At 41.6% G+C, this 21,735-nt stretch overlaps 1 pseudogene; it reads left to right on the plus strand.

Annotated features, from left to right (window-relative positions):
• The first annotated feature begins 887 nt into the window (after positions 1–887).
• Positions 888–18,587, plus strand: LOC129813372 (potassium channel subfamily K member 10-like; annotated as a pseudogene).
• The last annotated feature ends 3,148 nt before the right edge of the window (positions 18,588–21,735 follow it).

Consider the following 21,735-nt stretch of genomic DNA (forward strand, 5'->3'; position numbering starts at 1 on the left):
ACAAATTGCATACATGTGCAGAACACTGAGGGCCAAGAATATTTTATACAATGTTGCAAGTTTGCTAGTGTTTCAAGTTCATTGCAGACAGTCCATCCACGAGGAGGGGGGTTGGAAACAGGTTTTTTTTCTTCTGGTTGATCTTGATCTCTTTATAAATACATTTGATTTGATATTATAACACACAGTGTCTCTATATATGGAAGACTCGGTCAAGATTTTTTGTTGTTGGGTGGACAGCTCTAAACTTACGCTATTCATTGGTAAACGTTAATCAAATACAACCACCGACTGTTTCCTCATTGCTGTTGCTCTAAAATGGCAACTATGTGCTAATCCACAGGTGCCAAATGAATCTCAACAAGTAAACCGTGAGGGGTTGTATTTGATTAACGTTTAATTAAAAAGTATGGATTTCAGCAAACAAAGAAAGGTATGCAACAACAGAGAACAAACCTAGGTACAGTGTTTCAGAATTTACGTTTTTTAAGTATCATGCAAAATGAAATAAAAGGAGTCTGAGGTTCATTTAAAAAAACAACTCTGTGGAGGTGTTTAAGTGCTTGGCAATGCTACTCCAGGCTATATGGAATGGGGCATCTGTCCAGGGCTGCAGGCTGGAGTAGCACACAAATGGCTTGTATCATTAGTCTGCTGGGATAGATGGATACAGTTATCCCATCTGCGTCTCTGTTAGTTTCTAGAACTTTGATACTGAAGTTGCAGAGGACCATGTCCCATACAGTAGCTGTTTTTGAGTATTATTCAGGGATGGAAAGGTTAATGACAACATTTAAGCTCCTAAAAGCTACATTCTCAGACGTTAATTATGAAAATAGTTTGCTAACTTATACTTTATATGCTCTCTACTTCGTTTAGTGGCAGTCCAGACCAACTTGGCCCCTCCTAAGAAGGTCCAATCAGGGATGATCCAGTCTAGCCTTGTCCAGGCCAGTGTGGCGGCCATGCAGAACCCCATGGGCTGTAATTCCAAGGGGGCCAACGGCCACTGCCCCTTACCCCGGCTCTCCGTCTCCTCCCGCTCCGCCAGCGTGGTGGCCAGCATGGACACAACCGGTGACCTCTCGGCCCTCCACTCTGTGATGAAGTGGAAGACAGTGGTGGCGGTTTTCGTGGTGGTTGTAGCCTTCTTGGTGGGGGGCGGCCTGGCCTTCCGGGCCCTGGAGCAGCCCTCTGAGAGCAACCAGAAGGACAGCATCACCCTAGAAAAAGCTTTGTTCCTGCGGATGCACCCACGTGTCACGCCTGCTGAGCTGGAAGCACTGATCAAGGTGAGTGTTGCTGGTGATGTGTGTGAATGTGTGCATTTGTGTGTGCGTGTGGGTTAATGGCGAGTGGCACGATGAATGGTGATGGTTATCATGCCCATAGGGGCACAGGGATACGTGCCCCCTCAGATTTATCCTGTTTGTTTTTCTCTGTAATACACCTAGCCACCTAGCAATTTTATGAAGTTGGCTTTAGCTAGACCAGATAGGTTTCCAATCTCCGAACATCAAAACTAGATACCAAGAAGCCATTTCAGGTTATCAATCAAGTTAGAGTAGCTAGCTTGTCTAATTATCTTAGCTGGCATGCCTACTGGCATGGTTGGTAGACTTTAAAAAGCAAACAATAACTAAATAAGACTCACAATCTTTGACCCAGTTTTGAGCATAGATGCAGCAATTTTGAGTACCCATGTCAATGTAAATGGACTTAGGTATTGGCACATCTCAAAAGATCAGTAGTGCAGATGTACATAGATCTGAGGAGTATCTGAGGAGTTATATAGATGCCCAGCTAGTGAAATGTAAAATAGGGTTGTTTGTATAGATGTTCCATTATTAATCCTGCTTTAATAGCTTGTTAGAGTTCCTCCAGTGGTGCCCATGCGTCAGGATGAGTTATGAGCTAGGAACTTCCTTCCTATGAGCCTACCATGGACACACACACACACCCCACTGACTACACACTGGCCGGCTGTGTGTTCTAATTAATATGTATATGTCATGTGCACTTCTTAAAGTAAACACAATAAGAGCCCCGGGGTTTGTCAGTAGCCATGGTATTAATCATGGTAGCTACAGTATAATGAACAATGACACATCATGTATATAAACATCCACTTCAGGCATCATGTTAGTTAAGTGGCATAATTGACCAGCCGTCTTATGTTACATAACCGTCAGCTGAGAAACAGGACTTGGGGGAATAACTGAATAGCTGATTGTCTGGGTAAGAAATGCAGCCTTACTAGAAATGTCCTTGGGCCTGATATTGTGAATAATTAAGGCTATGTATTGATTTGTTGCTCTTTATTGACGCCCACATATAGGAAAATAAGCTGGTGGTCACTGGTCATGGCAGAGTTCATGTTTCTTTTATGTAACAACAAGATGTAGAAACAGAGCTTTGTTTGTGTGGGAAAAAGGGAAAAATTGTAAACAATGACAGAGTATTATTGGAATTTGTTGTTTATATTGTACATACCAGTAAGCACACATCTCTAGCAGAACCCTCCAAGAATATACCTTAGACTGACCAATGATGCAAATCAGTCTCTAAGATTAACTTGGATCTGAGGACCTGCAGTTGATTTAAAGCTAGAATGATGTTTTCTGCCTCCAGTAAACAGTGACCTACACAGAAACTGATTAAATGTGTTGGTTGGGCCTCTTTCTGCAAGGACCTAGGCTCATGAACCTTTCAAAGCGGTGAAAATTACAAGCAGAAAATACCAATCACAGACTGGCTCTAACGGGCCATCCACACCAAGGACGATAACTATAAGGATAAATATAAAATTTTTTTTTTCTAATTCTAGTGAACAGGAGCGATCACACTACAACGATAACTACAAAAAGAGTGGAAAATGATAACGAGAGCTATCGTTTCGATCAATTTCAGTGATCTACCCATCTACCTACCTACCAACCAACCAGAGTGTAATTGGGATTTTAGAAATCAAAAGCGGACCAAGTCACATCAAGCTCTGAAATGACAGCTAATTATCCCTTTTAATTTGTTTGAACTGTTTTCCATTGACATTTATATCTATTAAGGATGCTGCTGCATGATTTCACCTGGTCAGAAAAATGGCTAGCTGACGTCAGATGGCGTTAGCTCTCTATGACAAGAAGATTAAATGTTATTTTTTTGAAACATTGTTGCCGAGGTCTGAGTGGCAAACAGCAAGGCTCATACAAACCTGTGCTGCTGCAAACTAAATGATAGCTAGAAGCACAAGGAAATAATGTGTTTAAAAACAGCATACACTCTTAGATAAAAAAGGGCTTCTAGACAGGTTAGTTGTTTAGCAACAAAACTGAAGCGTGTCATGTATACTCCCTCTCCGGCCTCTGGGTCATCAGGCTGCCGATTATCCCACACACCTGTCACCATCATCAAGCGCACCTGCGCCTCATGACACTCACCTGGACTCCATCTGGCGATTACCTTGATTATCTGATTATCTTCCCTATATCTGTTACTCCCCTTGGTTCTTTCCTCAGGTGTTATTGACTCTGTTTTCATGTCGGTGTGATGTTTGTGTTTCTTTTATTTAATAAAACACTCACTCCTTGAACTTGCTTACCGACTCTCAGCGCACTCGTTACAGTGTGTGCAACTAGGGGGGAAACAGACAGGGTTGGCTTTGATCAGTGGTTACCAACCTTTTCTGAGTCAAGATCACTGAGTCAAAATGCAAGCTGAGATCCAACTCTCAGATTTTTTTTTAAACATGACAAACTTAAGCCTATGCAACATAAACCAATTAAAAACAATTCTGTAGCAATGAGGTTTGTGCAGTAGGCTATAGGCCAAATATATTATCACTTGAATTGCCCTGTCAATGTTGTTGTTCTCAGACAATTTTGAAATTATATTTACAATTTTTAGGTATATGACCACACTGGTAATAGATAATTTGTTGTATTACTTGTGATCCACAGCTAAGTGAGCGTAATATAATATACTATATATTTGTTTTACTGAACTGATGGCCTGCATCTGGTGGTCAGTCTGAAGGGGGGAGGTAGCAGTTGTGAGGCTGCCTCTCTCCACTGAGAAAAGGGGACACAGTCTTCCAGCTGATGGTAAACTCAAGTCGCACTGCATTATTTCTGCCTCATGCACCTATTCATGTTATTACTCCTATGACCAGAGAAAGTGAAATATTCCTTGCTAATAATAAGCTTATCAGAACACTTTGGTATACTCATTCATTGCAGCTGCAGTGCTGGTTGGGAGAATGCACATTTTATAGCTTATATGTGTTGTACAAAGTGTTGACTGTGCTGAAACAAATAAAAAAAATAGGAAGTAAGGCTTTATCATAGTTGTTTTTTACATAAGTGTTTGATGATCGACTAGAAATGCCTTGGAGATCGACCAGTCGGTGATCACTGGTTTAGATTGTTGACTACATGTAAACTATAATTAGTCTCCAATGTTTTATTAAAAACATGAATGAGCGCTTGTCTCTCAAATATATTGTTACAGTTTTTGGTTAGCTAGCTAGCGAATTTGAGCCATATTAGCAATGACATGAAATCAGTCAAAACACCTCAAAACAAGACGGAACTAGCTGAAATGAGTGATTTACGATTCCCCACATGGCAGTTGTCTTGTCATTGTTGGTAGCTACATGTATATGTCCATCCAGTATCACAACAACCCAAGGACTTCTGCCCCATTGAAGCGTGCACATCGTTTTCCTGACTTTGTCAGCTAACCCATTGTGAGGGATTAGCCAGATGAAGTAGTCCGACTGCGCCCTCTCCTGGAGGTGGGCCGCAGTACAGCCACTACTGATGAGCTCATCTGAGGGCAATTGACTAATTGTTGTTGGTGCTCTCTTAAGGACCTGACTGAAGAGCAAAAAGAGGCAGAATGATTAAGAATTCCACAGCACTATGATTCTCTGTTATAGGTTCGGCTCAAGCTGTTGGTTTGGCGTTTAGTACCAACTGGTCGTTTTTTGTTGTTGTTGTTGTTGTTGTTTGTTTGTTTGTTTGTTTGTTTAGGGGAGAGTTGAAAGAAAAACACCCAATACAGTCACGTCTCTGCGTCTCATTTCGTGCTGTCCCGCTTAGGATCATGTTAGTGAATGGGTACGGCCTTTCACCCCATCTATAGAACCTTTTGGTAAATTATAAATTTAACTGCCATTCTAATTTAAAAATAAAAAAAAATCCAGCATGATAACTTGAGGACATGGTTGAACAAATATATGAAGCCAAAGTCATATGATAAACTATAGGATAGATAAATACATTGAAACGTTATTCGAATTTGAGCACGTTTGTAAGCTAACTAACAAAAAAAGCTAGGCTACTTTAATTTGCCACTTTACAAGCTAGCCAGCTAGCTCTTTCAAATATACATATTTGTTTTTATGGGATATGCTAAATAGAGCTACAGACCCAGCCTGACATTGGAAATTAGCTAATTGTTTGTTTTATTTCAGTGTGTAGTCATTTGAAGGGTAGCCTATATATCATGACGCCATTAGAAGACTCTTGCTGTCTGAGAGGAGGTATTTATAATTCATTTAACTAGAAGTCTTGGTGATTCAGTAGGCTAGTTACAGTGGCTTGTGAAAGTATTCACCCCCTTGACATGTTTCCTATTTTGTTGCCATACAACCTGGAATTAAAATGGATTTTTATTTGGATTTCATGTAATGACCATACACAAAATAGTCAAAATTGGTGAAGTGAAATGGGAAAAAAACATGTTCAAAAAAGGGAAAAGTTGTTCGTGCATATACAGTGGGGGAAAAAGTATTTAGTCAGCCACCAATTGTGCAAGTTCTCCCACTTAAAAAGATGAGAGGCCTGTAATTTTCATCATAGGTACACTTCAACTATGACAGACAAAATTAGAAAAAAAAATCCTGAAAATCACATTGTAGGATTTTTAATGAATTTATTTGCAAATTATGGTGGAAAATAAGTATTTGGTCAATAATAAAAGTTTCTCAATACTCCATGGCTTCTTGTTGGGATATGTACAACATGTACATGTACAATATGTCACTGTGGGGACAACGTCATCGATGCACTTATTGATGAAGCCGATGACTGTGGTGGTGTATTCCTCAATGCCATTGGATGAATCCCGGAACATATTCCAGTCTGTGCTAGCAAAACAGTCCTGTAGTCTAGCATCCACGTCATTTGACCACTTCCGTATTGAGCAAGTCACTGGTTCTTCCTGCTTTAGTTTTTGCTTGTTAACAGGAATCAGGAGGATAGAATTGTGGTCAGATTTGCCAAATGGAGGGTGGGGGAGAGCTTTGTATGCATCTCTGTGTGTGGAGTGAAGGTGGTCTAGGATTTTTCCCCCCTGGTTGCATATGGGGAGGCAGGGTAGCCTAGTGGTTAGAGCATTGGACTAGTAACCAAAAGGTTGCAAGATCAAATCCCCGAGCTGACAAGGTAAAAATCTGTTGTTCTTCCCCTGAACAAGGTAGTTAACCCGCTGTTCCTAGGCCGTCACTGAAAATAAGAATTTGTTCTTAACTGACTTGCCTAGTTAAAGAAAAGTAAAATGTAAAAAAAATTGTGACATGCTAGTAAAAATTTGGTAAAACTGATTTAAGTTTGCCTGCATTAAAGTCTTCAGCCACTAGGAGCGCCGCTTCTGGGTGAGCATTTTCTTCTTTGCATTAAGGCATTATTGAGTTGGTTGAGAGCAGTCTTAGTGCCAGCTTCGCTTTGTGGTGGTAAATAGACGGCTACGAATAATACAGATGAGAACTCTCTTGGTAGATTGTCATAAGGTACTCTACCTCAGGTGAGCAATACCTTGAGACCTCTTTAATGTTACTTTGTCTTTCTTTGTCTTTCTTTGACAAAGACACACACCCCCACCCCTCGTCTTACCAGAGGTAGCGTCTCTGTTCTGCCGGTGCATGGAAAATCCCACCAGCTCTATATTGTCCATTTCTAAATTCAGCCACGTCTCGGTGAAACATAAGATGTTACAGTTTTTAATGTCCAGTTGGTAGGATAATCGTAATAGTAGGTCATCAATTTTATTTTCTAACAATTAGCAAGGAGAATGGAAGGCATTGGGAGTTTCCTCGCTTGCCTCCGGCTTCTCAGAAGGAACCCCAATCTGCGTCCCCTTTTTAGAGTTAACTGCACCTCAGATTGCATCCCAAATAAATGCTTCACAGAGTTCAAGTTACAGACACATCTCAACATCAACTGTTCAGAGGAGAATTGCTGCACAAGCAATGGACATTACACCGGTGGAAATCTGTCCTTTGGTCTGATGAGTGCAAATTTTAGATTTTTGGTTCCAACCGCCATGTCTTTGTGAGACGCAGAGTAGGTGAACGGATGATCTCTGAATATGTGGTTCCCACCGTGAAGCAAGGAGGAAGAGGTGTGATGGTGTGGGGGTACTTTGCTGGTGACACTGTCAGTGATTTATTTAGAATTCATAGTCCCACTAAGCGCAAAAAAGATTGGCGTATCACTGCAGAATGCTGTGGTAGCCATGCTGGGTATGTGTGCCTTGAATTCTAAATAAATCAGTAGTGGTTTCTTTGCAGCAATTCGACCATGAAGGCCTGATTCACGCCGTCTCCTCTGAACAGTTGATGTTGAGATGGGTCTGTTACTTGAACTCTGTGAAGCATTTAGTTGGGCTGCAATTAACTCTTAAAAGGGTTGAATAACAACCACAGTGGTTGTAGAGGGTACAACATGTCAGCACCTCAGGAGGAAATCTTAGTTGGCTTTGAGAGATAGAGAGTGGAGACCCCGCTCTCCGAGGGGTCCGAGGGGGTGCAAAACTGGACAGGAAGATCACGTCAGTGACTCAAGCCTGGAACGACGTGACGCACCCTTCCCAGGGAAGTCATGGGATAGCGCCAGTGAGTCAGCCCCCGTAATAGAGGCAGAGAATACCAGTGGAGAGAGGGGAGCTGGCCAGGCAGAGACATTAAGGACGGTTCGTCACTCCAGTGCATTGCCGTTCACCTTGCACTCCTGGGCCAGACTACACCCGATCATAGGGCCTACTGAAGAGAGGAGTATTCAGTAAAGACTGAGTCTACGTCTCTCACATGAATAGGCAGACCATTCCATAAAAATTGAGCTCGATAGGAGAAAGCCCTGCCTCCAGCTGTTTGCTTAGAAATTGTAGGACAATAAGGAGGCCTGCGTCTTGTGACCTTAGCGTACATGTAGGTATGTACAGCAGGACCAAATCAGAGAGATAGGTAGGAACAAGACAATGTAATGCTTTGTAGGTTAGTAGTAAAACCTTGAAATCAGGCCTAGCCTTAACAGGAAGCCAATGTAGAGAGGCTAGCATTGGAGTAATATGATTACATTTTTGGCTCTAGTTAAGATTCTAGTAGCCATATTTAGCACTAACGGAAGCTTATTTAGTGCTTTATCTGGGAAGCCGGAGAGTAGAGAATTGCAGTAGTCTAATCTAGAAGTGATAAAAGCATCGATTAGCTTTTCAGCATAATTTTTGGACAAAACGGTTCAGATTTTTGCAGTGTTAAGAAGATGGAAAAAAAGCTGCCCTTGAAATATTCTTGATAAGTTCGTCAAAAGACCGATCAGGTTCCAGAGTAACATGAGATCCTTCACAGTTTTATTTGAGACGACTCTACAACCATTACGTTTATTTCTCAGATCAAACAGCAGATTTCTTTGTTTATTGGGACCTAGAACTAGCATCTCTGTTTTGTCCAAGTTTAAAGGTAAAACATTTGCCACCATCCACAGGTGTGTTTCCTGATTTAATTAAGCAATTAACAACCCATCATGCTTAGGGTAATGTATAAAATGCTGGGCAGGCCATTATTTTGGCTTCCATGGCTATGCCCCCATTGGATGACAATGCCCCCATCCACAGGGAACGAGTGGTCACTGAATGGGTTGATGAGCATGAAAACAATACCATAAGCCTCCTATTAAGACACTTTATGTTGTTTCCTTTATTTTAGCAGTTAACTGTATAGGTGATTTCCAGATTCATTGGAAAACAGTACACGTATGCCTGAAAACAGCATGTTCTATCATGCTATCAAAACCGACGGCCGTATTCAACCAATCCAGGTAATCAGGTTTATAAAATAACAGATTATGGCTGTTATTAATACTGAAATCAGCCCAATTAGATACACACACCGTACTTGATGTCCTACTTTTTAATACCAACATTAGAAGCACCTTCCTAATATTGAGTTGCACCCCCCACCCCGCTCTTTTGCCCTTAGAACAGCCTCAAGTTGGAAGATATCGAAAGAGTTACACAGGGATGCTGGACATGTTGACTCCAATGCCAACAGTTGTGTCAAGTTGGCTGGCTGTCCTTTGGGTGGTGAACCATTCTTGATACACATGGGAAACTGTTGAGTGTGAAAAACCCAGCAGTGTTGCAGTTCTTGACACAATTTGGTGCACCTGGCACCTACTACCATACCCCGTTCAAAGGCACTTGAATGGCACGTACACAATCCATATTTCAATTGTCTCAAGGCTTAAAAATCCTTATTTAGCCTGTCTCCTCCCCTTCATCTCCACTGATTGAAGTGGATTTAACAAGTGACATCAATAAGGGATCATAGCTTTCACCTGGTAAGTCTGTCATTGAAAGAGCAGAGTCCTTAACGTTTTGTATACTCAGTGTATATGAGAGGGCATGTTCAGTGATGTGTTGAAAGTAATGCTCCTTTGCTGAAGATATGCAGTTCAGTCCATCTCGCTCCGTATATGTGACAGGAGGGTAGATATATCCATACTTCATGAGGGAGTACACATCACCACCACTTGACAGCATGAAGGACAAGTGAGGAGGTGTTCACTAAGCAGGCGTGTCTTGATCTTGTATTGGTATATTCCCATCAAGAAGGCTACAAGTGCTGAGGCAATTTAATTTGAATGCTCATTCTAATCCACGATTCCCTCCCCTGAAATGGCACTACTTCAGCAGAACTGCCATTTATTCTAAGGCAGTTAAAACTCTTTGGGCTGGCCAACATCCGGTGAAATTGCTGAGCGCGAAATTCAAAATACAAAATTCGTAATATTAAACATTCATGAAAATACAAGTGTCTTACATCGTTTAAAAGCTTAACTTCTTGTTAATCCAGCCTCTTTGTCAGATTTCAAAAAGGCTTTACGCTGAAAGCACACCATGCGATTATCTGAGGACAGCGCCACGCATACAAAAGCATTACCAACATTTTCCAACCAAGCAGAGGCGTCACGGAAGTCAGAAATAGCGATAAAATAAATCACTTACCTTTGAAGATGTTCCTCTGTTTGCAACCACAAGCTACATAACAAATGGTCCTTTTGTTCGATAAAGTCCTTCTTTATATACCAAAAAAGTCAGTTTAGTTGGCGCGCTTGACTAAGTAATCCACCGGTTTCCCGGAAGTTACCAATAAACTTTGTCCAAACAAGTCAAACAACGTTTCTAATCAATCCTCAGGTACCCTAATATGTAAATAAACGATAACATTTAAGACGGAGAATAGTATGTTCATTACCGGAGATAAATAATGAAGTGTGCACCCTCACCGATGCGCGCCACAACACTACAGCCAAAATGGGAGCCACCTTGAAAAACTACAAATTCTAGCTCATTTTTCAAAAAACAATTATGAAACTCTTTCTAAAGACTGTTGACATCTGCTGGAAGCCCTATGAACTGCAATCTGGGAGGTATTCCATTGATTTCCCCATAGACAGGCATTTTAACTTTCTAGGGTAGGGGGCAGCATTTTCACATTTGGATGAAAAGCATACCCAAATTCAACTGCCAGCTACTCATCCACAGGAGATAAGATATGCATATTATTAGTCGATTTTGATAGGAAACACTGAAGTTTCTAAAACTGTTTGAATCATGTCTGTGAGTATAACAGAACTTATTTACCAGGCGAAACCCCGAGGACAAACCATTCAGATTTTGTTTTTGAGGTCACTCTCTTTTCAATGAGTTTTCATTGGGAAACCAGATTTCTAAGCGAATTGCTTGCAGTTCCTACGGCTTCCACTGGATGTCAACAGTCCTGAGAATTTGGTTGAGGCTATTCCTTTGTATAATGAAGAAATACGGCCATCTTGAAGTCGAGTCGCTCTAGGTGTGCTGTTTGATTGAAGCGCATGTCCAGAAGGCATGCTACATTTGGTTTTAATCCTGTATTGAACACAGATGTGTGTGTGCATGTTTACTGTTCAAGTCTCACAGTGTGTCTTCACAGTACATAATTTACTGATGATAATAGCTTTCTATCAGGAGGTGGGAAGGAACAGTGTCACTAGGGTGTGTTATTAGCAGAACATATGAATACCATTTAATCTGTTTATACAATTACTCTGCTTCTCTTACTGTGGATAGGGACACACATCCCACCGTGCTGGTTCAGATTAAGCTGTGCTCTAGTCATTCCCGCCCATGTTCAATCTCTCCATTCACTGCAGGTTGTAATTAATGTCATGTTCTCCGAGTCCAACCTGATTATTTCCTCTCTTGGTGTTTATTTACCTCTAACCTCCAACTCCTGGAACATAACACAGGCCTTGCATAACAAAACTCCCACTGTGACAGGTTACGGGAACATAGCTCCCAGTATTGAGTGAGGGAAGATCTTCTGCATCCTGTACTCCTTATTTGGCATCCCACTGTTTGGGTTCCTCCTGGCTGGCATCGGAGACCAGCTGGGGACCATATTTGTCAAGAGCGTTTTGAGGGTGGAGAAGATATACAGGGTAGGTTGGATTACTTGAGAATTTAAGGTTATGTACATGGGGATTTACTGAAACTGCAGATGAGCACATGATGCTTTAAGAGGTGATTCAAGTTAACTATAAGCAACTTTCGATCAGACTGTTAAATTAATTTAGACACACCATGTTTGATGAATTATTTGGTGACGAAAAGGGTATTTGAAAATGAGTATTTGGTGCCTGCTATGTAACCGAGCAGTAACTATAATAACATAAAATGTTCAATTGACTCTAAAGAGGAAATATGCTTCCCACAGTGAAAACCAAGCATGTTACCTCCACCCCATAATGACCCTATTCACTGTAAACGGCACAATGGCTTTTATACAGTTATCCATGTAAAGGCTATACGTCTGTTATCCAGGTATTAGGCCAGGCTCAGTGAATGGATTTGAACTCTTGTTCCCCCCCAAGGAGTTAACACATGAGTCAGGCTAGCTGGGGCTGAGATTATGATGTGCTCTTTGTAGTGAGGGCAGAGGTGTTTGATGGAGTATGGAGACTGAGAAGGTAGAGGGCCAGGACCTGATTGAGATTCTGTGAGCAGGCTGTATGTATCAAATGTCTCAGAGTAGGACTGCTGATCCCTGTCCATATAATCATATTTATTGTGATCTAAAAGCTTAAACTGATCCTAAATCAGCACTCCTATTCTGAGTTTCTGTGACAAAGGGGGAATTTGGGAATCAGGCTTTTCGAACTGGATTAATGGAGAGTGGTTTTGGATGCTTTTCACTTTGGTCTCTGGAGTGATTTGGCTAATGGATATTGATGCATAGGGCCATTGACTAAACTAATTATCCTCAAACAGAATGTGTCTTTCAGCGGGAAATGTAGTTAATATGTATTTAGTAAACAGTTATATCTTTTGAGTTCTTGTTGACTTACCGTTCACCTCTGACCAATGTCATTTTTGTCCTGAAGCAAAAACAGAAACAAATAAGCCAGACCAAAATCAGAGTTACCTCCACCATTCTCTTCATCCTGGCCGGGTGCATAGTCTTCGTCGGTGTCCCAGCGGTGATTTTCAAACATATCAAGGGATGGACGACTCTGGATGCTCTCTACTTTGTTGTCATCACGACTATCACGACATTACTATGTGGCAGGTATGATAGTGTTGTAACAGGTTTACTGTGCCTTAGACATACATTTGTTTAGTTCTCTGTTTCTACTCACCATTTTCTCTTTTCTCGCATTTGCATTCAATCCACGTAATATGAAATTAGATTATCTCTATGAAATTAGCTAATGGAGTCTCCATCAACCCAAGATGTTATGTACTTGTGTTTTGTTGTGTCGTCATTGCATTTGATAATCCCATGAATAATGATGCTATAATTGACTGTCTGTAATTATAACTCAGACAAACTTATCTAGGGGAATATTAGAGAAAGACTAATCCAAAAGAATTCAAAACCCAATTACAAACTTTGTGTTTGTCAAACTGAAACTTTCCGCCTCCCTGGTCCTACTAATCTGGCTTTAATTAAAATGTTTTTTTTGTGCTACATTTTTTTTGTTGACAATAATTTGGCAGTAGCAGGCATCAATGTATATACGTAGATCATCCAGTAGTTGGCATCCAATGTAACAACTCTTCCACTGTTGTCCCAGGTGGGGATCGGAAGATCAAGTACATGAAGTGGTACAAGCCCCTGGTCTGGTTCTGGATCCTGGTGGGTCTGGCCTACTTCGCTGCGGTCCTGAGCATGATCGGAGACTGGCTCAGAGTGCTTTCTAAAAAGACCAAAGAGGAGGTGGGTGCTGCTCATTCAATTACAGTGCCTGTCATTACATTACCTAAAGCGGTGGAAACTAAAAGGTCACTCTTTCCCTCCCCTGCCTTCCTTCAGTGTCTGTTTTGTTATTATGCCTCGTTGATGCCCTTGTCTGGAGCCCCTGAGACACTCAGAATAACTTTAGTACGACATACAGCTTACATTATAGCGAGACAGCGCCCAAAATCAGGGCGGAAAATATTACTAAACATTTTCAACATAAATACGAAATAACATCATAAATGGTTCCTACTTTTGATGAGCTTCCATCAGAATGTTGTACAAGTTGTCCTTTGTCCAGAATAATCGTTGTTTGGTTGTAGAATGTCGTTTTCTCCTGACGAATTAGCAACCAAAGCTAGCCATGTGGCACAAAGGTGCCCAACTTCACATAACGCACAGAAAAGAAAATTCAGAAAAACGCAATAAACTGATATAAACTGATATAACTCGGTTTAAAATAACTACTTTATGATGTTTTTAACACATATATCAAATAAAATAAGAGCCGGAGATATCTAACGTCTTTACCGAAAGCTTTTCAGAACCCAATCCAGGGTCCTTCCCGCGCCTTGCTGAACAAAGGAAATTTGGGGTCATGTCATTCCAAGAGCTCTCGTTTGACCTCAGATCAAGCTATACACCCCATTCCACCTCTCACTGCCTCGTGACATCTAGTGGAAGGCGTATGCAGTGCATGTAGATCCATAGATTTCAGGCAAATTAATAGGATGGCCCTGGAACAGAGCCTCGATTTCAGATTTTTCACTTCCTGCCAGGAAGTTTGCTGCAAAATGAGTTCTGTTTTACTCACAGATATAATTCAAACGGTTTTAGAAACTAGAGAGTGTTTTCTATCCAATAGTAATAATACTATGCATATTGTACGAGCAAGAATTGAGTACAAAGCAGTTTAATTTGGGAACGATTTTTTACAAAGTGAAAATTGCGCCCCCCTATTGACAAATTAAGAACCAGTGTCTCTTTCATTTGCTGCACAACATGTCTTTTTTAGTAAAGTTCATGATGAGTTCTTTGGTTAGATTACGTGACTGTCCAAAATATCTCCGGACAATTTGGTGCATCATGGCTACTTATTCACAATGTAAAACCAGGATTTGTACCTCTAAATATGCACATTTTCGAACAAAACATAAATGTATTGTATAACATGATGTTATAAGACTGTCATCTGATGAAGTTGTCCAAAGGTTAGTGTTTAATTTTATCTATATTTCTGGGTTTTGTGAAAGCTATGTTGGCGGTGAATGAATGCGTTGTGTGTTTGGCTATTGTGGTGAGCTAATATAAATATATATTGTGTTTTCGCTGTAAAACATTTTATAAATCGGAAATCATGGCTGGATTCACAAGATGTTTATCTTTCATTTGCTGTATTGGACTTGTGATTTCATGAAATTATATTATACACTGCTCAAAAAAAATAAAGAGAACACTTAATCAACACAATGTAACTCCAAATGTTTTGGTCTTTTTGAATGCTGGCGGTGCTCTCACTCTAGTGGTAGCATGAGACGGAGTCTACAACCCACACAAGTGGCTCAGGTAGTGCAGTTCATCCAGGATGGCACATCAATGCGAACTATGGCAAAAAAGTTTGCTGTGTCTGTCAGCGTAGTGTCCAGAGCATGCAGGCGCTACCAGGAGACAGGCCAGTACATCAGGAGACGTGGAGGAGGCCGTAGGAGGGCAACAACCCAGCAGCAGGACCGGTACCTCCGCCTTAGTTCAAGGAGGTGCACTGCCAGCGCCCTGCAAAATGACCTCCAGCAGGCCACAAATGTGCATGTGTCAGCATATGGTCTCACAAGGGGTCTGAGGATCTCATCTCGGTACCTAATGGCAGTCAGGCTACCTCTGGCGAGCACATGGAGCACTCACATCAAGGAGCTGGAAAAAGACCTCTGTATGGGTTCCACATATTCTCCAAAAGGTAGTGACTCCATTGTTAAATGGTCCATGATTAATGTCAAGCAGAATTAAATCTATAGTTGTCATGCTGAGTTGATGCAGTGCCGGTGGCTCACGGTTTCTCCTCTATTAGGGGATGTTAAAGGGACATTGAATGACATTGTCCCAATGACATTGAAGGGACAGGACCAGGGTAGACCAGGGGCTGCAGAGAGAGAGAGAGAAAGAGACACCCTGCCCTTCTTTAGAAAACGTCTGAAACCCTACCTCTTCAAAGAGTATCTTAAATAGTCACGTTAGTCATCTTATCTGCTTCAGTAGGTTTAGGCCCTGTATTCATTAGCCATGAGTCATGCATTTTACATAGGTAGTCCCTCCCTGTCGGTCCATCTTGTAGTCTAGTTGTATTCAGTGACAGCATAGTGACAATTATTTTACCATATGCTATTGTATTGTATACTAATTAGTATATTGTATAATTCATTCTAGTATCATGTATTAGCTCCTGCTATTAATGCATCTTCTGTTGCATTTTGTTATGTCTTACATACTGGTTCTATAATGTGTTATGCTGCAACTCTTAATGTTGTGGTGATGCTCACACACTCAGGGTTTAACTAATATTCTTGTTTCATTATCTGCACACAGTGTTGCATTATGGCATGGCTACCGATATTGCATTTGTGGGAGCATGTGCATGTTAAGGCTCAGCATCCATCAACTTGCGAGGTGAATGTTGTGCTACTTATGCATTGTGGGTTATGTCCCGTATCATTTGCACATAATCGTGGGCATGGGTGCTACTATTGCCAAGAGCACGGTGACATACAGGCAACACTATCCACCCCTTCCACAGCATTGGGTTGAAGCGTCGCAGTACAATGGCAGATTCATTTTATCCAAGTGCTAACAGAACATTTCCGCAGATCTTTTAACCCACACTACGAGGCATTTACATAAACACAAGTTTATTTTCATTAACTATTTGCCGCTTTTACAGTTTATGTATTGTGTGTTTATAGGGTATTATTGTGATGTATTGGATGGCACAATCAAATGTTATCGTCTGGTTTTTCCCAGATTGCCCCTTAATTGATAGAGTGCTTGTTTATCCTGTAGTCTATTAATTAGTTCTGTCATCTTCATTATCGCTGTAGTGCTCATGAAGCAGTACATTAGGCATACTTTAGGAGCATATTAAACCTTTGAGCTAGCATCCCACCTGGCCAACATCCGGTGAAATTACAGAGCGCGAAATACAAAATATTAAACATTCATGAAAATACAAGTGTCTTACATCGTTTAAAAGCCTAACTTCTTGTTAATCCAGCCACTTTGTCCGATTTCAAAAGGCTTTACGGTGAAAGCACACCATGCAATTATCTGAGGACAGCACCCCGCGTACAAAAGCATTACCAACATTTTCCAACCAAGCAGAGGCGTCATGAAAGTCAGAAATAGCGAAACAGCAAGACCCAGTAGACAGAGCAGAGGGGCCATCACACCCCCACCCATAAAAACAAAGACCTCCCATGTCCCCGAAAACAAAAACAAAATGTTTTAAACAATCCAAATATACTTGCACTCCTTGAACAGCCAACCACCCAGGTCAAAAACTTACTCAACCCACACCAACCATGTCACCTGGATGCAAATTAAGAAAAGGAGAGGAAGAGACGAGACCAAATTGTTGGAGAACAGACAACAGTAATAAACAGGACGGCTAAGGAGAGGGTACGCGGGACAACGCATCCGCCCCCTTAAGATGACAAATCGAGGGGGAAAAGCTTGAATGTACCGACACCACCGCATCAACCTTTAGTTCAGACACTGCATCGAGTATAAAAAGGTGAGTGGGTTGTGATCAGTATATACAACTAGTGGCACTACACCCGTACCCACATTGAAGTGTTGGAGAGCCCAGATCAGGGCAAGAGCCTCCATTTCCACCACAGAGTAGTGTAGCTGATAACTGTTGAACTTCTTAGAGAAGTATGCCACAGGATGCTCAATTTCCTGGCTCTGACTGCATCAGAACCGCCCGGCCCCCAGCTGCAGTGTAAAAGGTTGCTGCGGAGCGGCCAACACAGGAGCAGTACTGAGAAGAGGTAACATCCTCAAAGGACTGACATAATGAAGTCCAAACAAAAAGTGTCAACCACAGGAGGGTAAAAAATACAAATGGAGTGTCCAAGACCTATTACCAGCTCAGCCGTAATCTTCACACGGTTTCTGGCGGTGGGTATTTATGCACTTCAGCCCGCTGTCACTGAAAAAGCTCCCAGCAAGTGGATTACTATGAGCCATGGATGTGTTCCCGAGACAACTGCTCCAGCCACAGTTACCACACATAGAGCGTACACTGCCAAACGTGTTGTAAAGGACCCACGTCGCTAACCCTACCAGGGGAGAAGAGTCCAGGTAGCCAATCCACACTACCCCAAATCTCACTGCTAACACTGCACAAACACTAACCTGATGTCCCAACAATGAGCAAAGCAGGATCTCCAACCGGAACGGAGATTAACTGCATTCCTTTCTCCACTGCAGCACAAACCAGCACTACTTCAACACCAACCACAGGAGTGTAACTTAAGTAGCAACAGGCAGTATCCAAATGTCATAAATACTTTGTACATGCACCTCAGGATGTAACTCCAAATCAATGATACTCACAACATAACCCCATAGACAAAAGAGTTAGCCAAGCAAGAATCATAAAACACTTTACTTTGAAATACCACCAACCAGTTAGCAAATGCTACCAAACAAACACAATTCCAGGGAGTAACTCCAGAGATCCCAGATGAGGCCCCACTTATTACAACCTGGCTCAAGATTGTAACAAACAATGGGAAAACACACAAAGGAGTAAAGGAATAACAAACTGAATTTATTCCATAACTAAAGTACACAATCAGGTGAGGCATGACGGGCCGTAAATTAAGCATCAACCACCAAAGGTATGCATGGAGAGAGGAATCTCTTGCTGAATGGGGAAACAGTGGCTTTTTGCCACAGCTGAGCTTTCACAGGTGTGACCCATCAGCACTGATGACTCTCCCAGCTCCGCCCACCAATCTCCTGCAGGAAGTAAGCACAGCAAAACCCTATTGATGATAGTATCTTCTGACCTGGGAAGTTTTGTTGAATGTTAAAATGCATAATTTGCAGTACGATTTTGGAAACATATCTTTCATATCAGCGAAAGAACAAAAACATAAATTGCTACACACCTTTTGTAGGGTTAGGGTTAGTGTTCCCACACAGCCATATCTCCATGTTACAGTGCATGTTTATGGACGACAGATGGAAGACAGAGGTGGCCACCTGTGCTTATTAGCTATCCAGCGTGCGTTGAACACCTGTGTGTAAAGGGTAACTGGGGAGGAAGAGCAAACTGCTACAGTAAGTATCTTTTGAATTTGAAAGATTGTTTCTCTCTGATATGAAATATATGGGGCATATCAGCATCTGTTTGGAAAACCATTTCGCAAGTGATGATTATTTGCGTATCTGAAGGTTAAAACAGAGTCAGAATTGCCAACCTCTGAAAACCCGATGGAGAAGGGTTTTCAAGAGCTAGTCATCATCTACAGTGCCTTCAGAAAGTATTCACATCGCTTGACTTTTTCCGCAATTTGTTGTGCTCCAGTCTGAATTTATGGATTAAATTGCGATTGCATTTTTTTGTTTTAATTTGTCACTGACTTTACTTAGACATAATACCCAATAATGTAAATATATATATATTTTTTAACATTTTTACAAATTAATTAAAAATGAAAAGCTGAAATGTCTTGCATCAATAAGTATTCAACCCCTCTGTTATGGCAAGCCTAAATAAGTTCAGGAGACAAAATGTGATTAACAAGTAATATAATAAGTTGCATGGACTCACTGTGTTCAGTAATAGTATTTGACATGCCTTTTTAATGACTATCTCATCTCTGTACCTCACACATACAATTATCTGTAAGGTCCCCAACCAAAAAGACCAGGGAGGTTTTCTAATGCCTCTCAAAGAAAGGCACCTATTGGTAAAAGTGGACATTGAATATCCCTTTGAGCATGGTGAAGTTACACTTTGAATGGTGTATCAATACATCCCCTCACAACTAAGATACCGGTGTCCTTCCTAATTCAATTGCTGGAGAGGAAGGAAACCGCTCAGGGATTTCACAATGAGGCCAATGGTGACTTTAAAACAGTTACTGAGTTGAATGGCAGTGTTTAGAAGAAAACTGATAAAATCCAAAACATGCATCCTGTTTGCAACAAGTAATACTGCAAAAAATGACTTTTTGTCTTGAATACAAAGTGTTATGTTTGGGGAGAAAACAACACATTACTGACGACCACTCTCCATATTTTCAAGCATAGTGGTGGCTGCATCATGTTATGAGTATGCTTGTAATCGTTAAGGACTGTAGAGTTTTTCAGGATAAAAAATAAAAGTAATCTGCTTTTTAAAAGTGTCTGCTTTTCACAAGAAACTAGGAGATGAATTCACCTTTCAGCAGGACGGTAATCTAAAACACAAGGCCAAATCTACACTGGAGTTGCTTACCTAAGAAGAAGCCAGTGAATGTTAGTGGCCGAGTTACAGTTTTGACTTAAATCTGCTTGAAAATCTATGGTATGACCTGAAAATGGTTGTCTAGAAATAATCAACAACCAATTTGACAGAGCTTGAAGAATTCTTAAAAAAAAAAAAAAAAAAAAAAAATTGTAACCCCTTTTTCTCCCCAATTTCGTGGTATCCAATTGTTAGTAATTACTATCTTGTCTCATCGCTACGACTCCCGTACGGGTTCGGGAGAGACGAAGGTCGAAATCCATGCGTCCTCTGAAACACAACCCAACCAAGCCGCATTGCTTCTTAACACAGCGCGCATCCAACCCGGAAGCCAGCCGCACTAATGTGTCGGAGGAAACACCGTGCACCTGGCGACCTTGGTTAGCGCGCACTGCGCCCGCCCCGCCACAGCGGTCGCTGGTGCGCGATGAGACAAGGATATCCCTACCGGCCAAACCCTCCCTAACCCGGACGACGCTAGGCCAATTGTGCGTCGCCCCACGGACCTCCCGGTCGTGGCCGGCTGCGACAGAGCCTGGGCGCGAACCAAGAGTCTCTGGTGGCACAGCTAGCGCTGCGATGCAGTGCCCTAGGCCGCTGCGATGCAGTGCCCTAGGCCACTGCGCCACCCGGGAGGCCGGAGCTTGAATAATTTTGAAAATAATAATGTGCAAATGTTGCACAATCCAGGTGTGGAAAGCTCTTACAGCTGCAATCGCTGCCAAAGATGATTGGCTCGGGTTGAATACTTAACTAATGAAGATAGTGTTATTTTTCATGAATCCTTTTACAAAATGTTAGAATTTTTCTTCCACTGACATGAGTATTTTGTGTAGATCATTGAGAAAAAAATTGACAATCCTACCCAGCAACCGAGGTTGCTTTTCAGTCCCCTTCTCACCCATCCATCTCTTGTGTATCCCCTTATACCCCCCCCCCCCAATGGGCATGAAAACAGAGAAAGTATGTGTGGGGTTTTAACTGAGATTGTTCTTTACAGAGTCAAGTACAGTGCCTTCGGAAAGTATTCAGACCTTTTGACTTTTTCCACATTTTGTTATGTTACAGCCTTATTCTAAAATTGATGAGGAAAAACAATTTCATCAATCTGCACACCATTCCCCATAATGACAAAGCAAAAACAGATTTTTTAAAATTTAGGTTCATTTATTAAAAATAAAAACCTCAAATATCACATTTACATAAGTATTCAAACCCTTTACTCAGTACTTTGTTGTAGCACCTATGGCAGTGATTACAGCCTTGAGTCTTTTTCGGTATGACGCTGCAAGCTTGGCACACCTGTATTTGTAGTTTGTCCCATTCTTCTTTCAGGTTGGATGGGGAGAGTTGCTTCACAGCTATTTTCTGGTTTCTCCAGAGATGTTCGATCGGGTTCAAGTCCGGGCTCTGGCTGTGTTGTCTTGGCAGTGTGCTTAGGGTCGTTGTCCTGTTGGAAGGTGAACCTTTGAACACAGGCTGAGGTCCTTTATTGCTCTGGAGTAGGTTATAATCAAAGATCACTCTGTACTTTGCTCCGCTTATCTTTACCTCGATCCTGACTAGTCTCCCAGTCCCTGCTGCTGAAAAACATCCCCACAGCATAATGCTGCCACCACCATGCTTCACCATAGGGATGGTGTTGTTGAATGTTGTTTCTCATGGT

This window comes from Salvelinus fontinalis, chromosome 16 (genome assembly GCF_029448725.1).
Source record: "Salvelinus fontinalis isolate EN_2023a chromosome 16, ASM2944872v1, whole genome shotgun sequence".
In the NCBI taxonomy this organism is placed as follows: domain Eukaryota; kingdom Metazoa; phylum Chordata; class Actinopteri; order Salmoniformes; family Salmonidae; genus Salvelinus; species Salvelinus fontinalis.